General features: G+C 33.6%; 1 long non-coding RNA gene and 3 pseudogenes across 1 annotated transcript; 2 read left to right on the forward strand and 2 right to left on the reverse strand.

Moving 5' to 3' along the window:
- LOC109216401 lies at positions 4897-11448 on the forward strand (annotated as a pseudogene).
- On the reverse strand, positions 12577-15111 carry LOC109216406 (annotated as a pseudogene).
- LOC109244060 lies at positions 20111-24908 on the reverse strand (annotated as a pseudogene).
- Positions 20858-22782, forward strand: LOC109244075. Its single transcript, XR_002070663.1, has 2 exons — positions 20858-21344; positions 21601-22782. It is a non-coding gene; the product is annotated as an uncharacterized LOC109244075 (long non-coding RNA).

Below are 27911 nucleotides of genomic sequence, written 5' to 3' on the forward strand. Positions count from 1 at the left end.
CCATCCATGAAGTTTGCTTTAACTGTATTGTCCAGATGTTTCTTCCTTTTATGTAGTAGCCATGCATCCACTGTATCCACAATTTCTTTTTCTCCTTACATAAGTTCCAAAATTGCTTGCATATTGCAGCTTTGTTCCAAATTGCTATGTTCATGACATTAAACACCTGCTGACTTTGGCATACATATTTTCTCCCATGCTAATAGTGCTTTTTTTGAAATTGTACCCTGCCCAGTCCATAGGAAACTTCTGCATATTGCCTCAATTATTTTTATAATCTTCTTTGGCAGAACAAAGATTTGGGCCCAGTATGTTTGGATAGAGAACAGGACACTTTTTATGAGTTGAATCCTTCCTGCATAAGACAAGAACTTGGCAGTCCATGAAGTAATTCTTCCCATTATTTTATCAATGAGTGGTTGGCATTGTGCTATGGAGATTCTTTTGGAACTCAGTGGTGCACCAAGGTATCTGACTGGTAGAGCACCTCTCTGAATTCTTAGAAATTCTAGGATCTCCTCCTGCTCTTCATGTGTGACTCCTCCAAAGAACAATGAGCTTTTGTTTTTATTAATCATCAGTCTAGATGCCTTTGAGAACTCCATAAAGCATTGGAATAATAGTTTGACTGATCCAATGTCTCCCCTGCAAAACAATAAGAGATCATCAGCAAAACTAAGTTGTATGATCTGCATCTTGGCACACTTGGGGTGGAAGTTGAAATTTGGGATCTCAGCCAGCTTCTTTAATTTCCTTGTCAGATACTCCATTGCAAGCACAAATATAAATGGTAAAAGAGGATCTCCTTGTCTCAATCCCTTCCTAGCATCAAATGGCTTAGTTAATGCACCATTTATCATGATTGTATAAGTCACAGATCTCATACATGTCATGATCCATCTTACAAACTATTCTGGAAAGGCTAATGCATGTAATATCTGCTTCATAAAATCTCATTCTATTGAGTCATAGGCTTTTTGCATATCCAGCTTCATCATACATCTAGGTGATACCCTTTTCCTCCCATATCCTTTCACAAGTTCATGGCTCAGAATAATATTGTGTGTGATTACTCTGCCAGGAACAAAAGTTGCTTGTGAACTGTCAATCAGAAAATTTATTACACTTTGTAGCCTCTTGGTAAGGATCTTTGATATCACTTTGTACAAGACTGTACAATATGAGATGTGCCTATAATCTTTAATACTTGCAGGATTCCTAACTTTAGGGATTAAGGTAATGGCAGTGCAGTTGATAGGTCTAAACATTTGGTTTGACTCAAAAAACTCCTGTACAGCCATTATCACTTCCTGACCAATGATTGGCCAGAATTTCTTGAAGAAGACAACATTTAATCCATCATATCCAGGGGCTTTAAGATCATTAATATCCTTCATTTCTTTCCATATCTCTTCCTTGGATACTTGCTTGATAAGCAACACTTGATGTTCCCTACTCAATACTGGTCCTATTTTCATATCTTTTGGATTAATAGCCGGAAGACTTTCTGCACTTGAGCACAATAATTTCTTATAGTACCCCAAGATTTCTGCCTCAATATCATCTTCCAACACTAGCTGGACCCCCATGTCATTTGTTAGAAATTGAATTCCATTCAAATTACTTCTGTTCTTCATCTGAGCAAAAAAGTAGGATGAGTTTGAATCTCCCAGCTTTAGCCATTGCACTCTTGATCTTTGCCTGTATATGCTTTTCTCAATCAGTATCCATTTTTCTAGATCACCCTTTAGTGCTTTTTCCTTCTCAATTAGGTCTTATCTCTGTAGCTTAAAACTCATTTCTTCCTGAGTAGACTGGAGCTCCTCCCTGATTCTTTTTATTCTCTCTTCTACTCCTTTGTAATGCTTTGTATTGATCTCTTTTATAATCTCCTTTACCCTCTTCAGCTTGTTCCATACTATTTGCATCATACCACCAGTACTCCCTTCTTCCCAGGCTTGTTCCACTTTCTATAGGAATTGGTGATGATCAGCTATACAATTTAAGAATCTGAATGGCCTACTCTTCCTCCCCTGCACTTGTGATATCATTAGTTTTAGTGGTGAGTGATCAGATACTAGTGGCTCTAGTACCTGCACTTTCATATTAGGCATCACCATCATCCAATTAGCATTTACCAAACCCCTATCTATTCTACTATAAGTGTGATTATTAGTCCATGTATAGTCCCTTCCCACATACTGAAGTTCATGCATTCCTGTATCAAGCAGAAACTCCTTGAAATCTCTAGTTTCTGTATCTTGTACCTCATTACCATGTTGTCTATCCTGTGACTGAAGGATAGCATTATAGTCTCCCATTGCTAGCCAGGGTCCCTGTTGTATACTGTGAATTTGCCTCAACTTCCTCACAAGCTTAGCCTATCTTTTATAGTATGTAGCCCATATATTGCTGAGAAGCCAAATGTGATTGCCTTTAATAAGATACTAATATGCCCATGTACCAACTGCTCATCAGCCTCTTCCATATCAAACTTATAAATTCTAGGATCCCATAGTATCCATATTCTACTTTTATTGTTTGGACTAGCATTTGATATCCATTGCCAACCATGTGCTATTTTTTTTAATTATATCATTTGCTTTATGCTCCTTTACTCTATGTTCAACCAATGCTATGATAGCTTTATTGTTACTTCTTATGAACTCTTTCACCTCCTTTTGCTTATAAGTTTTATTCAAATTCCTAATATTCCAAGTTATCACACTCATATTGGTATAAAAAGAGGTTTATAATACATCTCCTGTTCCCCTAGTCTGCTCATTTGTATTTTGCTTGTACCTGGTACATCACAATTGATGCTGTTGTGCAAGCTTTGAGACCCTTGTTGTCCTGCAGCTCCCTGCTCTTCATTTTGTTTAGCCTTAGATGCCCTTGCTGCTGATTTTTCAAGTACTGTAATCCACCCTTCATCCCTTCCTTGCACTTCTTTTTTTACTGGTTCAGAATCTTCATGTTTGGCTGCTTCTATTATTTCCTTTTGATCTGTTTCTTTCTTTTCATTTGTTCCATTCCTGTCTGTTCTTAGCCATACCTGTTTGCCTGTAGCTACTTTCCTTTGTTGGACCATTCTTTGGGGTTGTTCCTTTTTTATCACAGCACAATCATGTCCTATTTTCAAACATTTAGAACAAAATGTTGGTTCCGAATCATAGACTACCTCTTGTTGAATTAGTTTCCCTTTAGGGTCCTGGACTTTCACACTTCTAGGCAGAGGTCTGATTATATCCATTTCAATTAACATTCGTGCATATGAGATCCTCATTGTCCCAGTGGTACATTCATCTGCATACATGGATTCCCCAAAATACTTCCTATCTTGCTTAGTGCTTTCATGCTCCAGCAATTAAGAGGCAAATTGGGAAACCTTACCCATAGTGGAATAGTCTTCAACACCTCATCATGAACATTGAAATCTTCAGTCCAAGCCTTCATAATTATAGGCTTATTATTCACTGTATGAGGTCCAGAGTATAATACTTGGTCCCTTTCATCCAGGTTACTGAATCTAATCACAAAATATCCCTCATTATGGTAGTAAATCTGTGGCCTCCTTGAGAACTTACCCACTGAGCTAAGAAACCTTTCCATAGCTCCAATGGTAGGCGAATCCCCTATCACGTACAGAACAATTGCAGATCTCCATTTTTCAGTCTCCTACTCGACATCCTCAGCTTCTAATTTTGCTATTTTCTCTCCATTTTGAACAATTGGAGCCAAAAATTGCAGATTCATACCCTTCATAGCTAGTTTATTACCTGCGACCACATTTGCCCATGATTGGTTCGATTTGACATCCGTTGGAGCATCATTTTTGTTGTTCTCAGCTGTACCAGTATTGCACGGTACTGTTCCATTGCTGTTGGTCTTGCTGGTTTGCTCTTGAGCTTTCCCATTCCAGATCCACTTCCAGAAGCTTGAGTAGCTGTAGGTGTAGCTGCAATTATCTTCAATTTGTCCCTACTCCGCGATGGATCTGCTTCCTCTTTGCTTGTCTCACTTTGCATGTTCCTCGGAGTAAGATTTCCAGATTGGTCTTCAATTCGAACTCTTTTTGGTGACACAAACAGTTCAAGCACTGCTTTCCTATTTTAGCAAAGTCTCTTTCTCATATAATTCTATAATAGAATTCTACGTGAAGTCTAATAACCTATATAAATTCTCAAAGGCAGCATCCCAAATATAACCTATATACGTGAAGTCTAATAACGTGAAAATCCTGTTCCTTCTGCCGCTTCCAAACTCTTCATTATGGATATGAGTATTTCATTATTGATTATATGTCACGTTGTTAGAAAACTTTTATGTTATATACTTTAAGTTATGGATGATATGTCATGTTGTTAGGAAATATTACTTATGATCTAAATTCTGAATGGAGTCTACTTAACATTTTATTTTTATTTTTTTTTGTTATTGTGATCTAATTATGAATGTAGTACAGTTATTATTATTTTTAATATTATTAACCTGTTCCACTAATTTCGATAGGACTTGCATGAATTTAATTTCTTAACTTATATATAAGACATACTCGGTGATAAAGTAGTACAAAGGAGTTTTCTTAAATAATATTTATGTGTAATTCTTGATAAATTAAATTAAGAAAAAAGAGAGTAGCCCGGTGTACTAAGCTCCCATTATGTCCGGGGTCCGGGGAAGGGCCGAACCGCAAGGGTCTTGATATATTAAATATTTAAAATGAATGAGGGTATTTTAGTATACTTATCAGTTACAGTACAGTACGATACAGTCAAACCAAACAACAAAATATTATTTAACAACACAAACAATACAGTCTATCCAAACATTAATTGTATTCATAAAACGATATAATACAGTACAATATGATACTCTATTAAACGATGGGTAACAATGATCCAAACATAGGGTAAATGGAAACAGAGGGAGTAACTCCGTTCCAGCTATAAATAAACCGTAGTGAATGTGAACCTTTAGCAATAATTAACCACAAAAGATCAGCAATAATGTCTTCAATTTCTTCTTTTGCTTCTTCACTTGTGCTGATCATTTCTGCTTTACTTTCAGTCCACATTCATCAAACAGAAGCTCAAGGTACGCAACCAATTGTGAAGGGTCTTTCATGGACTTTCTATGACTCCATTTGCCCCAATGCTGAATCCATCATCAGAAGCCGCCTCCGGCAGGTTTTCTGGCAGGATATTGGCCAGGCTGCCGGCCTTCTTCGCCTTCACTTCCATGACTGTTTTGTCCAGGTATTTACCTAACTCTAAATCGTACGCCATGATTAAAAAAAATTATTTATACATTCAAGTCACTTATAAAGTAATTACTTCACGAATAGTATAAAAAATCTATACGGTCAGTATATGTAAGTTATAACTTAAATTCTTTCACCAATATAATGGAAATATAATCTGATCAATGAAGTTTAGTTGGTTACATTTGATTTTCTTTAGTAAAACTTTGAGGTGGATTGGAGATGTTGAAACAAGAAAAGACATAAGAGAGAACTTATTAAAGTTTTCAGTGAAGTTGTAACATTGCACTTAAACAGTTCAATATAAAGTCATGATAACTATCATATACAAACTCCAACTTATTCCTATTCCTTAAGGAATTTTTATTCGCACAGTCCTGACTTTTAGATAAACAAAATTTAAATTCACTATATTCTTTTTTTATTACAAGATAATTATGTGCCATTTTTTATACACATAGGGTTGTGACGGATCAGTACTATTAGATGGTTCAGCGAGTGGACCAAGTGAGAAAGATGCACCTCCCAACTTGACTTTAAGACAGGACGCGACTCTGTTTTCTTAGTAAGTTTACATAGTAAAATTTACTCGCATTCCAAATCGTACTAGCTAATTTATCATGTTTAGGTTATAATAAACATAGATCTATCAGCATATCATGACATTTATTGATTTAATACACATATTCTCTGCGATAAACTTTTTCTCTTTTAAGAAAAGCTCTTAATCTAAATTAATCAGATGCCAACTTATAATTGTAATATTCCATTTACACGGATGATTTTTATAATATTTTAAATATAAGCACAGGTCTTAGTCAAGACCAAAGATATTTTAATGTGAGATAGTCTGAAACTTTGAATGCATTCAAATATATATTAATTTGTTAGGTCTAACAGATCAAATTAATGGTAAGACTAGTGTACATATAACGATCCAAGTTCGGCTAGATTGCTCAGAAGTTGGTATAACAGCTAGGGGTGTTCAAACCGAACCGAAAAATCGCACCAAACCGAAAAACCAAACCAAACCGATTAAAAAACCCAACTAGGTTTGATTTGACTTGGTTTGGTATTGAGTAAAAAAACCCGAACCAAACCGACATATAAATATATAAATTTTATTTATATTTTTAAGACTTTGTAGTGATTTTTCTTTAGAAAATGTAGAAATATTTGGGATCCTCTCATGTATTAACCTTGAAAGCGTAAATTAACAAAAAGTTATTGTTAGACGACTAAGAAAATAACTATCATGTGTTACTAAAAAATTTCTCCCATTAGAATATTTTAATAGATCATATGTTTGTCAATTTTTTCCATATTTACTAAACATATATTCACTTATCAAAGCTTTATCTATAATTTTAATAACGTAAGATTGAAATAATATTCATGTAACAAAAAAACCCGAAAACCCGAAAAACCCGACAAAACCGAACCAATCCAAACCGATATAATTGGTTTGGCCGAACCAACCCGGTCCATGCACACCCCTAATAACATCAATTCTATATGAGGATCCCAATTTCACTTGGTACAAAATATTCTTTTAACATATAACTAAAGTTTTTTCTTTGAAGACTTTTAACTAAAGTTAGCTTTAAATTTTTTTGTGAACTTAATTATGAGATGAAAGAGAATTGTTTTTTAAAGAAAACACTTTGTAGTCGTCGAAAATTGACCTATATCTTTTAGGATGTTTGAGATCCTTGTTTAAAAGGTTTTGGATAAGCTCGGACTCAAACTAGATTAAGATATAAAACCTCTTACAAATATGACTCTCCGATATAATATAGTACGATTCGATAAAGACTGTTAAAACTTCGTGGCCAAACAACCCAGAAACATTTTTCTAAAGTTGTTCAATGTGATAAATTTATGACAAATAATTCAAACAGTTGGACGTAGTACAAAAGCCTCAAACAATTGCCAAGTATCACTTCTCAATAATGTTCGCATTCAAATGTCAATGTCAATAGGTTTTAGCTAGACTGTCACTCCATTAATACAAGAGTCCGAAACCTAAATGACAACTTTTTCGACTCAAAATACGTTTCTACAATTTAAAAAAAAGTTACTTTTTTTACCTAAAACGCGGTATTATATTGTGTTTTACTTTAACGAAATTTTAGCCGTTAAAGTAAAACGTAGTACAATACCGCATTTTACATATAACGCAGTATTATACTGCGTTTTGCCCACAGCTGCTCCAGACAGTGCAATCTCATTGGTTTCTTACTGTATCTCAAAAATACATATACACATGGCTTAAAATCAGTGAACCTAAGGGCCCCACTAAAGGGCCCCACTCTCTTCCTTTTCCGTTTTTTGTCAAAGCTACAATTGTTTTTATTTAGGGTCTGTTTGGAAAGCCACCAGGTAATTGGAATTGGTGTAATTACTAGGGTAGTAATTACACAGCCTAGTAATTACACAGTGGTGTAATTACAATGACCTGTTTGTTTGTCATAGTGTAATTACAGTGTAATTACAAGTTTACTGTTTGGTTGCACAAGTGTAATTACACAGTTAGATTAAATTTTAAATGAAGTAATTATCAAACTTAAAAGTTAGTATAATAAATATATGCCTATAAATTTTTATAAGTGTAAATGATATTATATTTGGTATTTAAGATGTATATTTTTTCGTGAATGTATATTAATTAGTAATCATATATTTATAATTAATAATTGTAAAAAATAATATATATATATATATATATATATATATATATATATATATATATATGTATATATATTTTTTAAATTAATAATATTTAGTTTAGATACTTACAAAACTAAAAACGTATGTTTTGTAAGAACATCATGGAATTCATATTTGATAAAATAAATTAATATATATAAATATAATGTCATAACATTATTCAAATGTTTGACAAAACTAATCTATCAATTATAACTAAAAAAAAAATGAACAATATGCAATGTGAGCCAATACTACTAAAACAAATAAATTGGAACCATGAATACAACACAATTTTAAAACACACAAAAAAAAAATAGTTTAACATATGTCAAATTCCAACATAATAATAGTAAGTTCCACTACAACTTAAGATTAGGAAACATGATAAGTTTATAATCATATTTAAAAATAAAATTTTACTTTAATTGCATCACTCATTATATGCCAAGTTTGTTAATGACTCATTATTTCTAATATTAGGAAGTGTAGTTTCAAAAAATAGAATAACAAAATAAATAATAAATAAAACATAAGCAATTACATGGGATCACAAGAAGTAAAGGTAGAGAAATAAAAGATAAATAATGTACAAAGAAAAATATATTTTAAAATTTCAAAAAAAAAATTAAAAGTAAAAATAAAATTAAAAAAATAGAAATAAAAGTTATAAAGAAAATAAAAAGTAACCTTGTAATTACACAGTGTAATTACCACCAATTCTCACCTCCCCCTTGAGAATTGGAGAGTGTAATTGCACCCCTCCAATTACACCCAATTCCATGCCGACCAAGTAATTACTTGGCCAGACAAACATGCCAAACTGTGTAATTACACCCAAATCCAATTCCAAGGTGGCTTTCCAAACAGGCTCTTAATATAATTTCATCAACTCCAACCCATAAAAACTTTTATACCTTTAATTTTGATGGCTTTTGGGTCCCAATCATTTTTAAAAAATTCCTATCAGTAAATATTTTCATTTCACCTCAAATCGTGATCCCATTTTTCAAAAGTGCAGTGGATTTAGATAAGAAACTGTGTAAAAATGCCTAATGGCAATCGTCAAAGAGATCAAGCCCACCATAAAATTAAAAGGAAGTATATGTGCCATTACTTAAATACACGTAACAATATTTCTGTAAATAGTAAACACACATGAAAGTTAATAAAGCAGTTGCGATAAATCATTTGTGGGAGTCAATGAGAATGCATAGCCTGGACAAGGACGACCCATGAATAGTAAAATTATCAAGTATTTTGTCATAGAATGTAAATTTTAATTTGAACAAATCAAATATAAGTATTGTAATCTCATTTTTTCAACCTGAAATTTACTAATTGAAAAGTCATTTAATAACAAAATTAGTGTATCTGCCTTAACCTCATGCCATTACGTATTCATTGGTGATACAATTTTTTTACAAGTACTATCTAACGTCACATTATATCAATGTGTTATTTCAAGTGAAATAATAATTTTCACTTGTAAATCTTGAATTTTTGTTTCTAGTAAAATTAATATATAAACACAACTTCAGCTTTCGAATACCATTTTTCTACTTGAAATTCAATATATTATTTTCCAGTTCAACTAAATATTATATAAAATCCAAAGTGATTAAAGTTCGTTAGCAAGTAAATTATTAGTGGGATTAATGTAGTACTACTACAGTCAAATAGATATCCTCAATTAATTCCTAAAAGTTAAAGAGGTAAATCCAAATCTGTCTTCGAAAATATTTACTGATAGAAATTTTTTAAAAATGATTGGGACCCAAAAGCCATCAAAATTAAAGGTATAAAAGTTTTTATGGGTTGGAGTAGATGAAATTACATTAAATAAGAACAATTGTAGCTTTGACAAAAAAGGAAAAGGAAGAGAGTGGGGCCCTTTATTGGGGCCCTTAGATTCACTGATTTTAAGCCAGGTGTATATGTATTTTTGAAATACTGTAAGGAACCAATGAGATTGCACTGTCTGGAGCAGCCGTGGGCAAGACCCAGTGTAATACATTACAGCGTTATATGTAAAACGCGGTATTAGTGATTCCATAAAACTTATTTGATGCCGTTATTAAATATCGTATTTTAGGTAGAAAAGTGACCTTTTTTTTTTAAACTATAGAAACGTGTTTTGAGTCCAAAAAGTTACCATTTAGATTCCGTACTATGTCCTCTCGTTTCTTTTCTCATAGAATTTTCTTTTTATATATTTTTCAAATATAAGACTCCGCGTTAATTAGTTCCCCTCGCCATGAAGTAAAGAATTGCTATTGTTTAATTCTTATAAAAAAGTTAAGAACTAATAGGACAGTGTTCTTCACGTGACAATTAATAACGGCATCAAATAAGTTTTATGGAATCATTATTTTTATCAGGTTATCAATTACGCCCTTCGTCCCAATTTATTTGGCGGACCTCAGATTCCGAGAGTCAAACTTCTTAATTTTGACGATGAATTGAAACATAGAATTTTTAAGTTTCTTGAAACAAAATATATATATATAAACTTAAAAATTCTATATATATATATATATATATATATATATATATATATATATATATATATTTGTTAAATATTAAGTACAATAATTAACAATCCAAAATATCTAAAAGTATATAAAAGAATTACTTTGACTCTCGAAATTCATACTTGGCCACATAAATTGGGACTGAGGGAGTAATATTTTATCATAAATATTCATATAATCATGATCTTATAAGCTTATTTGATTATGCAAATATTTTCGAAGTATCCTTGGTATTGAAATTAAAGAACTCATCAGGCTTAACATGAAGTAATTAACATTTCTATTCATGGATAATAATGCAGTCTGGTGGCCCTGACTATGATCTACCTTTAGGAAGAAGGGATGGACTCAATTTTGCAACAAGAAATGAAACCCTAGCCAACCTTCCACCTCCTTCATTCAACACAAGTGCCATTCTAACTTCACTTGCCACCAAAAACTTCATCCCAACTGATGTTGTTGCACTTTCTGGTGGCCACACCATAGGCATTGGTCATTGCACTTCTTTCACTGAAAGACTTTACCCTAACCAAGATCCCTCCATGGATAAAACCTTTGCTAACAACCTTAAAAACACTTGTCCAACCTCAAACTCCACGAACACGACTGTCCTAGACATTCCATCACCTAACAAGTTCGATAACAAGTACTACGTTGATCTCATGAATCCTATTCACATCGGATCAAGATTTGTACACGGATAGAAGAACTCGAAGCATTGTCACGAGTTTTGCTATTAATGAGTCACTTTTCTTTGAGGAATTTGTAAATTCTATGATCAAGATGGGGCAGCTAAATGTGTTGACTGGGACACAAGGTGAAATTAGGGCTAATTGTTCGGTCAGGAATTCTGCTAATTACAATTTGCTTCTTTCTTCTTCTGTTGCAGAAGAGGCACTACAACAAATTTGGTTATCGGTTACATTTTATTTCGTCACTTAAAATCCATATTTCGTCACAAAAGATCTTTTGCGACGAAAACATTTTTGTCAATTATTCGTCCTTAAAAGTGGGTCACTAAAAGTATACAAAGACAACTTAGTGTTTCGTCGCTAAATAAAGATAGATTAGCTACGAAACTCTTCTTTTCGTCCCCAAATGCACATTATTTAAGACGAATTTGTTTGTCAGAAAAAGTATTGAAAATTTGTAGGTGATAATATGTTTTCGTCACTAAAAAAATTATTAATACCGACGAAACTACCTTGTCACTAATTATTTAATTCAATTAGTGACAAAGTTAAGTGTCTCTAAAGTTACATGTATTTCATAGCTGAAAAAAACATGATTTCGTCACTAATTAAGACGATATTTTATATACAAAAAAATATTTCGTCCCTAAATGAATAAATTAGTGACGACTTTGCTTTTACAAAAATGAATTGCAATTTTGTAGTTGAAAACTATCATGTCGTCGCTAAAAAAATTGCTTTTACCGACAATACAAAATTGTCGCCATAAAGTGTCATAATTAGTGACACTTACAATTGTCATAAAATACAATATTAATTCATGGTCATATAATGAAATATATTATTGATAATAAGGTTGTTCTATGACAAATAGTATATTTAACAACTTTTTTATTGCCAATAAAAATGAATAAGGAACTTTCCAAACAAAGCAGTTATGCCTATTTAGATTCAAAAATAATACTAATACATTTCATTAAATGTATCAACAACAACAAAAAGTAAACTATTCTAATCTAATAGTTATTAGTGTCACTTTGTGTCCAACAACGGGTAATAGCTACTACGATAATAGACGATACACAACGCATAACAGTTTCTCTAACTCTTTATCATAGTGAAGTCTTCCACATGTCAAATTTCTGAACATCATAGCATATGACCTGAAATGACAAAATAAAATTAAATATCAACATGATATGAAATTTTTTTAAAATAAAAAAAGATGAATGAATAAAATGGAAAAAGAGTTTCATTGTATTGAAGACATAAATTCCATAGTCTATCTTTTCACATAAAAGCATATACTTGTGTGAATATAAGAAACAATTGACTTACAAGGTTGGATCGGCCAATTATAGCAGATGTAGCACAACTCTCACTTCTCAAAAAAGTTGTTGCTTACTCCTGCTCTATATAAGTACAAACCAGAAGATGTTGCAACTGTAATGCTGGTGTTTGCTAGTGCAAATAAGACGTCACCTTCACAAACAACCTCGTCTGATGATGTGTTCATTGTTCCCTCTCCCTCTATGACCAAAAAAATAGAGGGACCAGGAATAACAGGGAATTCAGGGTTGATTGTTTGGGAATTAAGAATACAACGATCGACCTCAAATTCACCAAAAGGAGGGACGAACCACATAGTGTGTGGATTTACTGCAGTACCGTTCAGAATTTCAGGAAAACCCTGTCTGTAAGTGAGCATTGAGCATAGAGTTATAACATCCCGGTGCTTTGGAGTTAAGCCAGCACATACCACCTTGTCTGATGTTGCGATGATTTCAACACAAACACAACATATATAAGCATGAGGTTCATTTGCCCCTAAATACAAAGCTTCACCAGATTTGAGTTTTACATAATTTAACAAGAATGCAGCCAAGACACCAACATCAGCTGGATACTGCTTCTCGAGTCTTAGGACCACTTGTTATTTCTCAGTCAGCTGCCTTGCCTGATTTTTTATGTGTAGGCGACTAATCAGCTTGGCTATCACTTCAGCAATCATATCCTTCCTTGCTGACATTACCTCAGTAAACACTAATTTTAGTACTAATTTAACTTTCTCCTTTTCACCATCCTCATTCAAGTCTAATACTTGCTCTGCGCATGCATTGCCAACCACTTCGATAATCTCGGGCACAGTTTGAACAATCAACATAAGCTCCCCATTTATTCTCCTAACTATCTTGATTTCATTATATAAAATCCTCCAAGCACCCTCTTTATCTTGGAATGAGAAGACTTGCAATGGCAAGACTAGCAGTAAGACCACCTCTGAACTTAACAAAGCTATAACTTGTAGCCTACTCTAGTATCAGAAATATAGCCTGCAACCCAAGGATAAAATTCCTAGACCTTGTTGATCTATAGAACCATCTGTAAACCTTCACAGTTGAGATTACAGAATGATGTTCCAACTAACTACTATGTCATTTTTAATGTTCTACATTATTCACACTCTAACTTCATCAGCCAAACCAACAAGCAAAAGATCACTCAAATTTTTCTCCAAACAGATCGTACGTATGATTAACAGTAGTATAGGTGAGAAATTTTAATAAAACTGCTAGAAGGATCGATTGAGTCACATAGAAGGAGAATCTAGATAAAGAACTAGCAAAGACAAGAGTATTATAATAGAGGAAAGAGTATAAGTGAATATTGAAAAGGGAAAAGAAATTACCCAACATGCTAGATGCAACAGCAAGTCCATCTCAAGTTATGTATCCCAATATTTAGATTTAAGATTATAGCTTAATGTTCTCCATTTGCTTGTTTCTACACACATCATTAACAATGGATTTCACAACATCGCTCTCCAGACGGATATATAAGATCATATCTAAATTGCAAGCCATATTAAAAAGATGACTTTCTCCACATTGTGGCTCAAAATATTAGCCTAAATTTGGATATCCAAAGTCCTACTAACTACTGAACAAGCCATCATTCCATCTAGCTAAGAAATGTCATAAAATTTTAGTCATACTTGGTTGCTGGATACTCAATTGTTGGAAAGCAGATTCCAAATTGACATTAACTATCTTCAACAAATGTGCTATAACAGAGAGCATGATCTAGTCCTAGAAAACCCTTTAGAATTTTTCTTGTTAAAGATATTCCATTAATCATTTCATATGAAGAATGAGATCATGTTACCTTACATGCCAAAGCAGGTTCGGAGCTCTGTAAGGCACCAAAAAGCTAAATAAAAGAGTCTAGCACAAGAAAAGTAAATCATATTTTGTTATTTTATAGTGGTGAGCAGTAGTGGAGCTAAAGGGAGCCAAGGGCATTCAAATTAATCCCCTTTGCCGAAAAATTATAATACATAAATAGGGTAAAAAAAAAGTTTAGGTATATATGAATTGTTGAATTCGCTTGATATAAGAAAAGATTCTAGTGTAGTGGTAATAAGATTATAGCAAAGAAAAGAAAAACAAAGAGGAGCAAAATTTATATAATTCTGTGCATTCTAACAGAGAAATAAAGATAAAATTTCGGGAGAAAATCTAGAATGCAAGTATAACACTCGTTGAAGAAACTGCATCCAGATTTTACTTATACAGAAAAAATGCCATTCAAAAAGATCTCGAATAAACCAAAATTATAAATTGAACTCATCTATAGAAATTATATCATCAAAGTAAACAAGAGTTGGAAATTTACTTCACCTAGACATAAGATCTATCCGTTTGCCACCATCTTAACCTGTGACCTGTGCAAATGATAAGATACAAGAGATTCAATGATATTTTAAAATTAAGAATTAGGAATTTTCTGGATGAAATTGTATGTAAATTGAAGTGAAACCCCTACAAAAATTTTCTAATAAGTAAAAAGGTTCTCAGCCTCAGACCTCGGGACTGTTCAATTGTTCAAACGTATAATCGAAACCATAATCCATCTGTTCGTTGACAACTTGGAAACAAAACAAAACTGTTTAGGATTTAGAACCAGATTAAGATGAGGAATTAGTATACGAGAATCTCTTTGTACCCAAACAAAACCAAGCATCATGAAAAAGGAAAGGGGAATATATGACGAAGAACAAACCTTTGTTGTTCGGATTGTGGCGACTTGCCCTGTAGAGAATATGATGAAGAGAGGGCGCCCGCCACTTGCTCTATGAAAGATTTCCTGAGTTAGAGGCGCGAGAATTGAGCCCTAGTTGATTTCATAACTTCTGAACGTGGGTAAACAAGCGGGGATCTGAAAAATTTAATTGAATTATCTAATTATTCCCTAGTGTGTGAAGTAAAGTTGGGGATGATGTGTCCAATATTGTCATTTAACTTTCTTTTTTTTCTTTTTTCTTTTACTATTTGAGAAATAGAACTAATTTACTTCAAATTGATAAAGTGATTTTTTGGTCTTTTAAAATTAGGAATGATAAGTTCGTCTTATAGCTCCTAGAATGAAAATGATAAGTAACAACATAAAGCTCTAAAATGACTCATGTTGAATTAATATTTTACAGTAAATAAGTTGTCAATTTTTAAACGAATGCAAAAAAAGTAAAAATAATTAAGGAAAACTGATCACGTATCACAATTTACTCACATATCAAATTATTAAAATAAGTCATGTGTTTGAGAGGCATGACTTACCAATTACCATTTGGAATATTTTATTCAATTATCACTACTAGAAAAATGCCTAATTTCGTCCAAGAATACCGACCGACATCGGTCGAAATTTGAGAAAAAATAACTGATTTCCGACGCTTTTAATTAGTTAAAAAAATAATGGTCGCTAACGCATTGCGACCGAAGATGGTCGCAATTTTCCGATCGTAGTCGATCGGTTAATTCAATGTGTTGACTGACAACAAAGATAAATATACCGAACGAATTCGGTCGGTATTAATTTAAATTTTTATTTTATTATTTTTCAAATAGCGACCGACATCGGTCAATATTTTAAATATATAATAATTTTATAATTCCTTGTAAATTATAGTAAATCGACCGAAATCGGTCGGTATAGTAAAATAAATTAAAAAGTAATTTCTGACCGACTTCGGTCGGAAATTTCAAGATTTTGCAGATTTCATATTGAATTTTTCGTCCAAATTCGGTTGGAAATTTTGAATTTCTGGAAAAAAAAATATGAAATTTCCGACCGACTTCGGTCAATTTTCTGGGTAAAATTCGGGTAGAATATGCCTGCTTTTAAGCTACACCACCTTCCAATTTTCTTGAAAAGTATCAAGTTCATTTAATTTCACATAGGAAATTAAGTATCATAAAAACTTTCTTCCATGGAACTGTCTCTAAATTTCAAATTAAATATAATCCCATCTTACTTGAATATCAACATTTTAGAACGATAGCACTTTTTTTTTTAAATATACGAAACTAAAAATGTACATACATAGTAACTAGTTAATTTATAAAGTAGATTTGATTACTAATCCAATTATAAACAATAGTTGAACTTATGATGCAAAAGAAAAATCATTCCCGGTGAAAATTAATGAATATCCATGATATATTTATTATCCCTGCAAAAATTATACTTAATTATCGAATTACATGTGACTCATGCATTTTTAAATATAAAATGTGATTTGCCACTAAAAATGAATAATTTGTGATGAAATTATTTCATAGCCTTTTTAAACATTGTATGTATTATTTTAAGAAAAACCCTTGCTGTAGCTAAATTTCAGATTACATAAAGATAATTTAAAGATTATCACAGATTTTTTAGATTATTAGTGACAAAAATAATGCTCACAGTTGAGTACAAAAATTCGTAGCCAAAGTTTACTTTAATTTTGGTGACGGAAACTTTTCGTGTCTAAATGTAAATATTTTTTAAGACGAACAATTTTTTGTCACTAATAATTTAGTGGATCAGTGACAAATATAATTTGTCACTAATAATTTCACTTCGTAGCTAAAGAATGCCTAAAAAAATGGCGCCATCATATTTTTGGAGGGAAACTTTTGGAGACAAAACTTTGCTACAAAATTCACGTTTCGTCACTAAAACTATGTGGCTCATGTATTTGTATACGAAATGTAACTTTTGTCACAGAAAATAAATAATTAGTGACGAATTTTTCGTCGTAGCGAATAATTTCGTGGTTAAAAATCAAATTTGTTGTAGTGAGGAACAAAAAACTTGGTCAGAATATAATGTATCCCTTTGTGGTTATTCTAGCCACAAGTTTGTTGTCTTATTTTTTTTTTGAAGGATAAAGAAAGAGAGTACGTGCTATGTTGGTCGTCTTTCTTTAGCACTATGTATGACAAGAATCTTTGTGAGGACAAAGGTGTTTTGTCTGAGATGTACTGTGTGCAAGTTAATAATACGTAACACTTTGGTTACTACTTTAGCCAATTTTAATATCTGTTACCCACGTGTTGTTTTGATGAACTGCACTTTAAGGTCTCGATTAGTTTCAGACTTTCAGTCTACCAAAACTGCTATACGTGTATCTATTATCTGCGCTAAACTTACTTATGTTTATGTTATATATACACATTGACCGTATAACGGAACTTTACACTATCAATAGAATGGGGCATTTGCATCTATACCTAGTTTTTGGGTCACCTTTTAACCTATACCCGCTTTACAAAAAAAATTGCAAGTGTATCCATTTTTCATGTAACTTGAGACATACGGGTCTAATGTAGCAAAAATTTATGTCTAAAGTTTGAACTTCAGAATGTTTTACCTGAAGTATAGCAAAACTTCAGATATTTTTGCCTGAAATTTGGCCTAATTTGCAAAGGCAATCACGCAAATTTTAATTCATAGTGCAATGGCAAACTTCAATTCAATAAAACTACAACATGTTTCGGCTGAAATTTTTGTTTTGTAATTGCTGAATTTAAGCATTCTAGGAGGTGAAGTTTGTTTTGTAATTGTTGAACTTCAGCATTCTAGGAGCTGAAATTTGTTTTGTAAGTGCCGAACTTCAGCATTCTAGGGCTGAAGTTTGTTTTGTATTTGTTGAACTTGAGCATTATAGGAGCTGAAGTTTTTGTTTATATTTGTTGTCTTAGAGCTGAAGTTCTAACAACAATGAATTTAATAGATCATGATTAGCAGCGATTGATGTTGTTCATTTCAAAGATTAAAGAATGAAAAATATTTTCGACATGAAAACAAGTTACTACAGATAAATTAGAACCAAAAACCAGTGTGCCTGTAAAGCTAAAATATCCAAGAGGTTAAATTATTGTGAATAAGACCAAACTGAACATAATGGGACAAACAGATATATATGAATCATTAGGCAATGCATAACAATATCCCAAGCTTCAGCATTCAGAAAACGAAGGAGAAGAATGAGGAGGAGAAAGAAGCCTAAAGTTGTTTAAAAGTGAGTACAAGTTAAAACTTTTTTAGGAAGTTACAATAGAATCTAACTAGTTATAGTAGGTTCTCACTTAAAAAAAATAGATTTGATTTGAAAAGTTATCAATTGTAGTAAATTTACACGATTTTTGTAGAAAAACATATGCATTGTTAATAGACAAAACTTAAACTATTATATTATACCATGTATAAAGGAAGGGATTTTTACATACCTATACACTATTGGAAACCTTATTACAAAAAATATTCATGTTTTGGTATTTACCTGATCTAAACACATTTTAGTTACAAAATATATAAAATCCATCTTAAAAGGCTCCCAATCCATATTAGTGCCTTCAATCAAGGGATTGCTAGGTGATTACTTACAAATATTACTAATTGGTAATAGATGTACTAATTAGTATTACATATTAGTAATACTAGAATATTTACGCTCTAAATTAGCAATCCATTTGTAAACTTAAGCAAATATGTTCTTATTTTCGTTAATTAAGGAAAAAAGTAAAGAAAAAGAATTGAAAGAGAAGTAAACAGAAAATTATTTCATCTGATCCTCGCGTCAGAGTGTTATGACCAAATGGCTTATTACAGTTTACGAGAATTTATTGGAAGTTCTACATCCATTTCTTCCAAATTATGGCTACATTTACAACTCAAGTAAAAAAAAATGTAAAAGGATATAGATGACAGAATTACATAAAAGCAAAGCTATAAATACTGCAAATAAACTAAATTTCACAAATAACTATGAAATATTTTATTTGGAAGCACCATTGGGAATCTTGGCAGTGTCTTTAGTAGCAGGATTGAGTTCATCCCAAGTTTCAATCCATGTGACAATAGCATCCAGCAAGCTTCACAAAATAAGAATCGATTTTGCCAAGTTTTTCATTAACCTGTTTGGCCATTTCCACATAGCACTTCTGGACAGTGGTATGATTTCTACTCAGTTATATACAACTAAAATATCATACCATTTAAATATAATTTTTATACAAATTTTATACAATATGTCTTTTGTATATTTTCACTACAAAAAAAACAACGTTTAGCGACGGCCGCATTCCGTCGCTAAATCAATGTTTTCTATCGCTAAAGGTGTTTAGCGACGAAATAGCGACGGATTCAAGTTGGTCCCTAAAATCCTCGTTGCTAGGCTTATAGCGACGGAAAATACTAAACCGTCGCAGAATTAGCGACGGAGTAGCGACGACATATTTTTGTAGCAAAGTTTAGCGAGGGAAATATCCGTCGCTATATAGCTTGTTTCTGTCACTATATTGATGACTTTCGTCGCTGCAGTACATAATAAAATTCGTCGTTTGTTCTTATAGCGAGGAAATTTTCCATCGCTAGCCGTGTTATAGCAAATTGTCCCTGCTTTTTGCAACAAACACCTTTTGTTCCTAATTCGTCGCAAGATTTTATTTTACGCGATAATTTTAGCTACGGAATGTATCCGTCGCTGATTCATTTTTACTATATTATTGATTTTTTAAAATTCTTTTTATTTATTATTTTAAATGTACTCTGTTCAAACATATTACATAAACTATTAAATACACTTAATAAAAAAGTCACTGATATTAATATAAATTCAACAAGGTCCAAAATATATAGAATAATTCATATAACAGTATCATTAAGTACAAAAATTCACAAGGACCAACAATAATGACCAAACAAAATAAGCTAACTATGCTAGGCTGGAGAGTTACGGTCATCATCAGAACCTAATGCATGAACCTCATCAATGTTAGCGGCAGTAGAAGATGTTGGAACTGTAGGTGCCATATCAGTATTTGGCTGATGCGAGGGTAAGGAAACTAATTCCCGTATCCGCTCAACAATTACAGGAACTATATGATCTGTCAATGCAGGAATCAATCGCATCACTAACTCATCCAGATTCCCTGTCGGTGTTGATTGAGCATTTGGAGGTGTTGTTGACGATGTAGCATCAGATCCAAAAGAGCCATGAAGATTTGGCCCGTAGTAGCATTTTGCTTGCGATCCAAGACCATATACTCTACTATTCTTTTCTCCTCCCGCGGCTTGATAATATGCTTTGCACTGATCAATATCAGATTAAGTTTGTGTTTGTTGTTGTAATATCTCCTGATATTTTTCCTGTAGAAGAGTTAATAAGAACATTCAATTTACAAAAAAAAATATATGAAAGTAAAGTCAATTAAAAAGTTATCTTACATGTATGTTTCGGGATTTCTCAGCAACAAAAGATTTTCCATCATTACCATGTGTATGGATGTGCAAATGCAACTCACTTGGTGTTGGGTCTCGACCCTTTTTAATAGCCTATACAAAAATTATTTAAGAAGATAGAGAAACAAAAGGAAATAGTTGGGCAATTAGGAACTAAAAGCTCTTCCCTTTATACCTCTCTACACAATGCATACTGAAAGAAGTAAGACAGATCATAAACATTTTCCAATTCTTTCTACTGGTCCAAGTCCTAAAGTCTAACCAAGACTTAACGTTAAATTCAGCTTAAACCACTGTGATTGTCAGCAAGAACACTACCATATTTGTTGGAAAGCTGTTAATTCCAAGCTATCTCCACACCTTCTCCCAAACAATAAAATTAATATATGTAAAACGCAGCACTTGACCCCCAGTTACACACACACACACACAACATCTGCAGAATTTTGGTATGCAATTTTACGTAGTAAGTAGTAATACCAAAAATCAAAGATCCAGTCTTTTTATATTTTCCAAGAAGATTGAATCAATGAAAAGATGACAGCTTTACTACAGAGTACAGAGGCAGTGAATTGAGTAAGAATCATGTGATCTTTTACTCACTGTCTCACCTCTCTCCTATTCCAATTTTTCCCACTACTCACTACTGTATTAGTATTACTTACTAGTCTTTTTCTTGGGTAAAAATATCCTGAGTAAGATTTTTTCCAAGGCCTTATAAAAATATCTAAAAAAATAGCAATTTTTTTCCTGCCCACATACACTGAACACCCCAGATACTTAGTTGGAAATATTTTATGCTCCATTTCTGTGATGTTTTCTACTCTTGCAGCTGCTTCAATAGGAGCATTGGGGTTAATGGCAACACATGACTTCTGCTTGTTTACTAATTGGCCAGAGACTTTTTCATAAGTACTAAGAGTATCCATGATCATCTTTCAAGAATTTCTGATACCACTGGAGAATAAGATTTTGTCATCAGCAAAAGCAAGATGACTAATAAGAGGTGCGTTCTTACTCATATGAAAACCTAAAAAACTACTAGAGTAATATAGTTTATTAAGTTTCCTTGAAAGAAATTCAGCACAAAGAATAAATAGAGAAGACGAAATAGGATCTCCCGGTCTTAAACCTCTTTTTGATTTACCAATGTCTTGAATGATTTCCTAGGCTAGCAAAATATTTTTAGTTATAGCTCTCCCTTTTATGAACCCACTCTGATTATCACTGATCAGGTTAGGAAGTAATTTATTCAGCCTAGTGTTGAGAACCTTGGAAAAAAACTTACTCAGGACATTGCATAAACTAACATGCCTTATATCAGTGAAATGTTTAGGAGAAGGCACTTTGGGAAGCATCAGGATATTTTTAAAAGGCCTTATATCAGTGTGGTTTGGGATTAAAAGGCCCTTTACCACACAACTTGAATCAGTTGTCAAAACAAGGAGGGCAATTCTACTATGGTAAGTAAATCATCACACAGAATCGTTTATTCTAGTGATAATTTTCAGAGGGATGCAACTGTTAACTTTCAACGCGTTTGTGATTTAGAATGCAAACTGGAACAAAAGGAAAACATTGAACTCGAACCCAAGAAGAAGTCCTTAGCCAAAAAGGTCACTGGTTTTCAGGTATTTCTCTTTTGTAAATTTACTATTCTCAAGCTGCAATCTTGAGTTGCAGGAGATCTATATCTAAAAGCTGAACTTGTTCATGTTCAGTGGCAAAATCTTGAGGGAAAAGTTATAAATACACTTACAAGTCTCTTGCGATGCTCCCCAACACTGATAGAGCCACTTGTATGAGTCCCAATGGCAATTTCGCTCCCACCACAATAATTTTTTTGCATTTATTTCTGACTTTTCAACACACTTAGGATCTTTCCAAAGTCTCAACCAACTTTCCCACACATTATTTGGAATAGTTTCCGGTTGCACCATATTTGCTTTTAGTTTGCTAACAAAATCATTGTATCTTCTTGCTGCCCTACGCTCCCATTGGATCTGCACCACACTATCAATTGAAGAATCCCAGTAGAAAGCCTTCTGAAATAATTTTATAAAGTAATAACATTAATAAGTTACATATAAAAGTTAATATACTTTCAAAATCTAATTGTGATGGATTATACCTTGAATTCTCCAAAATAATTTTTTTTTTAACTCATTTGAGACGTTTTTCCAGTTGAATCCATTAGGATCAAGTTCATTCTTGAAAGGCTTAGTTATAAACTCAGAGCATTCATATGAAGGCTCCAACCTGAACAAATTAGAAGACATTATTTAAAGGAATACCATGTACCAATAACAATATACTAAAAGTAATAGTACAAGTATGGACTAACCCTGTAGGAGAAATAGTAAGAAGCGTCCGCGGTCGGCGGGTACTGCTACACTCAGTTTCGCCTATTATGTTGCTTTGAGAAGATGTACCCTCACCTATTGTGTTGCTCTGATTAGGGGTATTTGGAGGTGGTTCCAAATTAATAGTTGGGGTACTACCATAGTCTGATGTTTGAATAGGTGGTGTACTACTAGGACCTAATATTTGAACTTGATTGATGTGAACCGGTCCACCTGAGAAACTCGTACCGCCTTGTTGAGGATTGATTGTGGGAATGGGAACAGTAGGCATATTTTCACGAGTAGAGAAATTACCCCTAACTGAAGATTTACCTACACGACCTGCGCTACCTCGACCTCTACCTCGAGGCATATTTCCAATTGCTCCTTTTTTTGGCCTGCAATGGGATGCTCCAACTTAACCTGAGCAGTATAGTCTCTGAAAATTCAAGCAAGCAGAAGCTAAGTTAGTATGAAAGCTTATAAAATTCAAACAAGCAGAAGCTAAGTTACAGAAGCTAAGTTACATAAGCTAAGTTACTGAAAATTCAAACAAGCAGAAGCTAAGTTACAGAAGCTAAGTTACTGAAAATTCAAACAAGCAGAAGCTAAGTTACAGAAGCTAAGCTAGTATGAAAGCTTATAAAATTCAATAGAATGCGAAGAGATACATGGTGACTAACTAAATGCAGCTGCCAAGAACCTGAAATCACTTCTCATATCAGGTTTCTGGGAAGATATTAACTTACTAGAAGTCATACCAGTGGCTACAGTTGCATCAATACTAACCGATATCGTCATTTGTGTCGAATAAATTGCTGATTCTATTAATGAGCTTGCTTCTTAAGCTCATTTTAGCAGCAAAGAAACAAAGGTAGATTCATCAAAAGAATCCAATATTGAAGCAACACAAAGCAGAAAAATACATGCTACAAACGTGGTATTCGATTCACAACACAACGTAAGCTAGAAGAGTACTATACCATTTAGATTATTACAAATGTGGTATTCGATTCGATTCTCTATAGATCATACTACAAAATAGATACATGACTTATAACATACCACACAGATTACTAGAAAAACAAAAGTCAATAAAAATATAGTAGTGCATTATCAACACACTAGTCATCATCTATTTCTTCTTCAAACTCTTCCTCATCATCCTCCTCATTTTCATCCTCAGTTTCATACTCGTCTTCTGAAGATTCTTCTTCGAACTCTTGATTCTCTATCAATAGTCCATCATTAATGGGTTCAACCATTTCAATTACATCCCCATTTGGATCATGTAAGATTATATTCTCATCAGTGGTGAAATTCATATCTATCAAATGGACTTTAACTTCTTCAACTTGGAATGGAAGAGTCGGTTCTGGAGCTGATGTTATTGCCTCATCAGGAAGTTCAATAACATCCTGAGGTTTAACTTTCAAAACAGCTACCCAATCATCCTTGTCCTTTTTCGTGCTAGGATAAGGCACATAACACACTTGAGTTGCTTGCATCGCAAGAATAAAAGGTTCGTACTTGTTAAAACGACGGCGATGGTTCACATCGACTAGTTTGTATTGGTTATGCTCTGTGACACCAACATTCACAGTTGGATCAAACCATTCACACTTGAATAATACAGTTTGCTTTAAAGGTTCTTCGCGGTATTCCAATTGTATAATCTTAAGATAAACAAGACCTTAGAGTTCTTTATTAATAAGACAACAGAATGCTTTCTAAAATGAATAACAAGTTGACATCAGAATAAGCTGAGAATTACTTGTTGACGCCCCCTTTTTCTCGCGAAATCGGGTTTACGACATTTGGGAAGACAACTCTATTTCCGTTTGGGAATTGGGTTTTTGGATTTGAAAAGTCGCCACCTAATGATTGAGTGCATTAGGACACTAAGAAGGGTTTTTGAGTTGGAAAACCAGAGTTCGAGTAAGGGCTAGAAATTATCTCAAGGGGAAGGTGTTAGGAACTCCTCAAGATCCACTAGTGTGGTTCCCGGCCATGCTATGTTAAGACTTTAATGCGAATAGATACACAAATGATTTTAGACATAAGGGTTGCAAATAGATACGTGACAAGTATGTGGGATCAAGGTCTAGATGATCTACAATTTGTTTAAAAGGGGGACTAAACGCAGAAAATTAATCAATATATTGAATAAACAAAGAAGAAAAATTTGGAAGAAAAGGAATAATCCAGTAAAATTAAGGAGGAGTTTTGAGTAGTTGAAAAGACAGGATTTTATAGATATTAAACAAAGTTGTATAAGGAAAGTGGTCCTAGGTTTATAAATCACATAGATCATCCACACAACACCGGTAATCCATCGTACGCGTAGTGTTATCGTGTGATCATCATCTCCATGTCTACCCTTCCCACCCTGTTAAGGTATTAAGCGCGAAATAGTCTCGTTTACTTATTGCATGCTATTACCCGTCCCACCTATCAGTCCTGGAGGCTTTTAGGACTACTATTCCTAAAGGGAGGAAGCTTGGCTTTTCAGAGGTTTAAAAAGGTTAAAATACTAAGGCGTCAAGCAAACATATGAAAGCAGTTATGGGAGCACAAAACAATTAAGGCTCAGATAAACCTCCTTTAATCACAGAAAATCATGTAGTTTAGCATGTCTTACATGTACTGATTAGGTCGAAATTATACTTAACGTTAGGCAGGCTAGTTCATTACATATTTTCAAGCAAGAAGTTCGCATTAGGCTCGCCTGGCTGCAATTATCGAAGACTAGTGCAATTAATTAACTACATACTTGTTTGCCTACGTGATGACCTTTAGGCATGGCATCTACTGGTTTCAGGAATAAAGAAACAAACTGATTAAAAAGTTGCCAGATTTAAAAGAATGGTGCGAGTTCTGTAATTAGTGCTAATCTTAAAACGAGTGATTCAGATTTGATTGATAGTTCCTATAGGCATGCTTTCTCGCGTCGTTAATTTAAACATTTCTTACAGGCATAGCAAGAGCGCAGAAATCCTATAGGCATGATATCTGAATACTGTTAGTTTTTAATCCTATAAATAGGTTTGCCTAGTGACCAATGCATGCGTAGAGTCTGGATTTCTGGTTACTTATAGGCGTGGTATCCATATGGAGATGCAAAATTCCTATAGACATGGTATCTATATGGATGCATAAACCTATTGACATGGTATCTATATGTGCATAAGTGCAGAAACCTTATAGACATAATATCTATGTGGATGCATAAACCTATAGACACGGTATCTACATGTGATATGCAAATGTGCGAAGCTGTAGGCAAGATACATGAGTACAAAAGTGTGGTAATTCCCTGTGAGCATGATATCTATCCCTTTGCATGCATGGTTACCCTTCTCGTTTCACTAATCACCCCAGAGGTTATTACAAAATTTTATTACAGACCAAGATGAATCGAAAACGGGAAATGAAATTACAATCAGAACTCTTAAGCTGCATCCAAGGAGCCTAATTCAAACACAAGGTCTAACAATATGATATGACCCAACTGCCAGGATCAGGTTCCAAAGCCTATCTCTTATCCGGGAAGGCTCCAATGTCCAAGTTCAGAGGGAGCTCAAGGTCCCAAGGCAAGGCTCATTGGAGGGGGGTAGAACTTAGAGTCTAGGAAGAAGTGTAAGTGCAATAGAGGGATATAAAGGATGCCAAGGCAGGCTGGTGGTCATGCCCAGCAACATAAAATGCTGGCACACCCCTGACCAGCCCACTAGCCAAACATGGGAGAGTCCAGAACCTATTGAAGGTCAAACCATAGCCTAGGCAGTAATTGGGATACTGTCAGGCCAAGGTTTCAACTCAACACATAAAGGGGGTTAGGGGTAGGGATTCATATGAAAGCAGAAGCAAAGAAAGAAAAATACTCAGCATAAGCTACGCAGCATGAGCAGCAAACCACACAGAAGAATGAAACTATAGAATAAACATATAGGGATGGGCAAAAGTTTAAATGAAAGGGCATACCAGTTTTCAGAAACAAGCAAGTAGGGAGAAGCTGTAGACTCAGGGAAGCCAAGTTGCAATCAAGGAGCAAGAGTGTAAGCTTTTAGAAGAGAGTTGTGATGATTAAAAATCGTGTGTCTTTTAAAAAAAAATTGTGTCATGTATTTATAATGCAGAAGAGAAGCAGAAATAGGTAAGAAAATAGTTTGAAAATCAACCACACAAGGTTTCCCTTTAATTAAGGGATTCTGATTTCAAACGGGCAAGGTAAATAAGGAAAGGAGTTAATTAAACACTTTTCAAAGTAATGCAAGAAGGGTAAATACATAATAGTTATTTAAGGAAAGGCTTTTGACAGTACATGGTCATGCAAATTAAGGAAAGGAAATCAGTTGACAGCCAAGCAATCAAGGATCGAAAATTTTATGTGAATGAACCAAGTCAGAAAAAGGTGAAGGGAGGCTTCACCTAAGAAGAATTAGTAGCAATCAATTAACCCCAAAAAAAGGATTCTGATTCGAACACAAATTGGAAAACCTTTTAAAGAAAGATTTTAACACATATAAAAGGGGTTGTCATGCTAATCAGAAGAGTTCATACACAAAAGGATTCAAACTTATTATATGGATCCAAAGTGAATTTGAGAGAGTCCAGGGCTCGAATGGAACCCTAGTCCAAACATAAAAGACCACACTCGTCAAAAAACCCCAAATCCTAGGGTTTTCGACTTGAACCAAATGCAAAGAAGAGAAACAAGCAGATGCAGTAGAAAGTTTAATGTAAAATAGAGTAAGGGAATTAATTTGAAACACAATGAGAATAGAAGAGACGGTAAAGG

The sequence above is a fragment of the Nicotiana attenuata genome, chromosome 2 (genome assembly GCF_001879085.1).
Source record: "Nicotiana attenuata strain UT chromosome 2, NIATTr2, whole genome shotgun sequence".
Taxonomy (NCBI): domain Eukaryota; kingdom Viridiplantae; phylum Streptophyta; class Magnoliopsida; order Solanales; family Solanaceae; genus Nicotiana; species Nicotiana attenuata.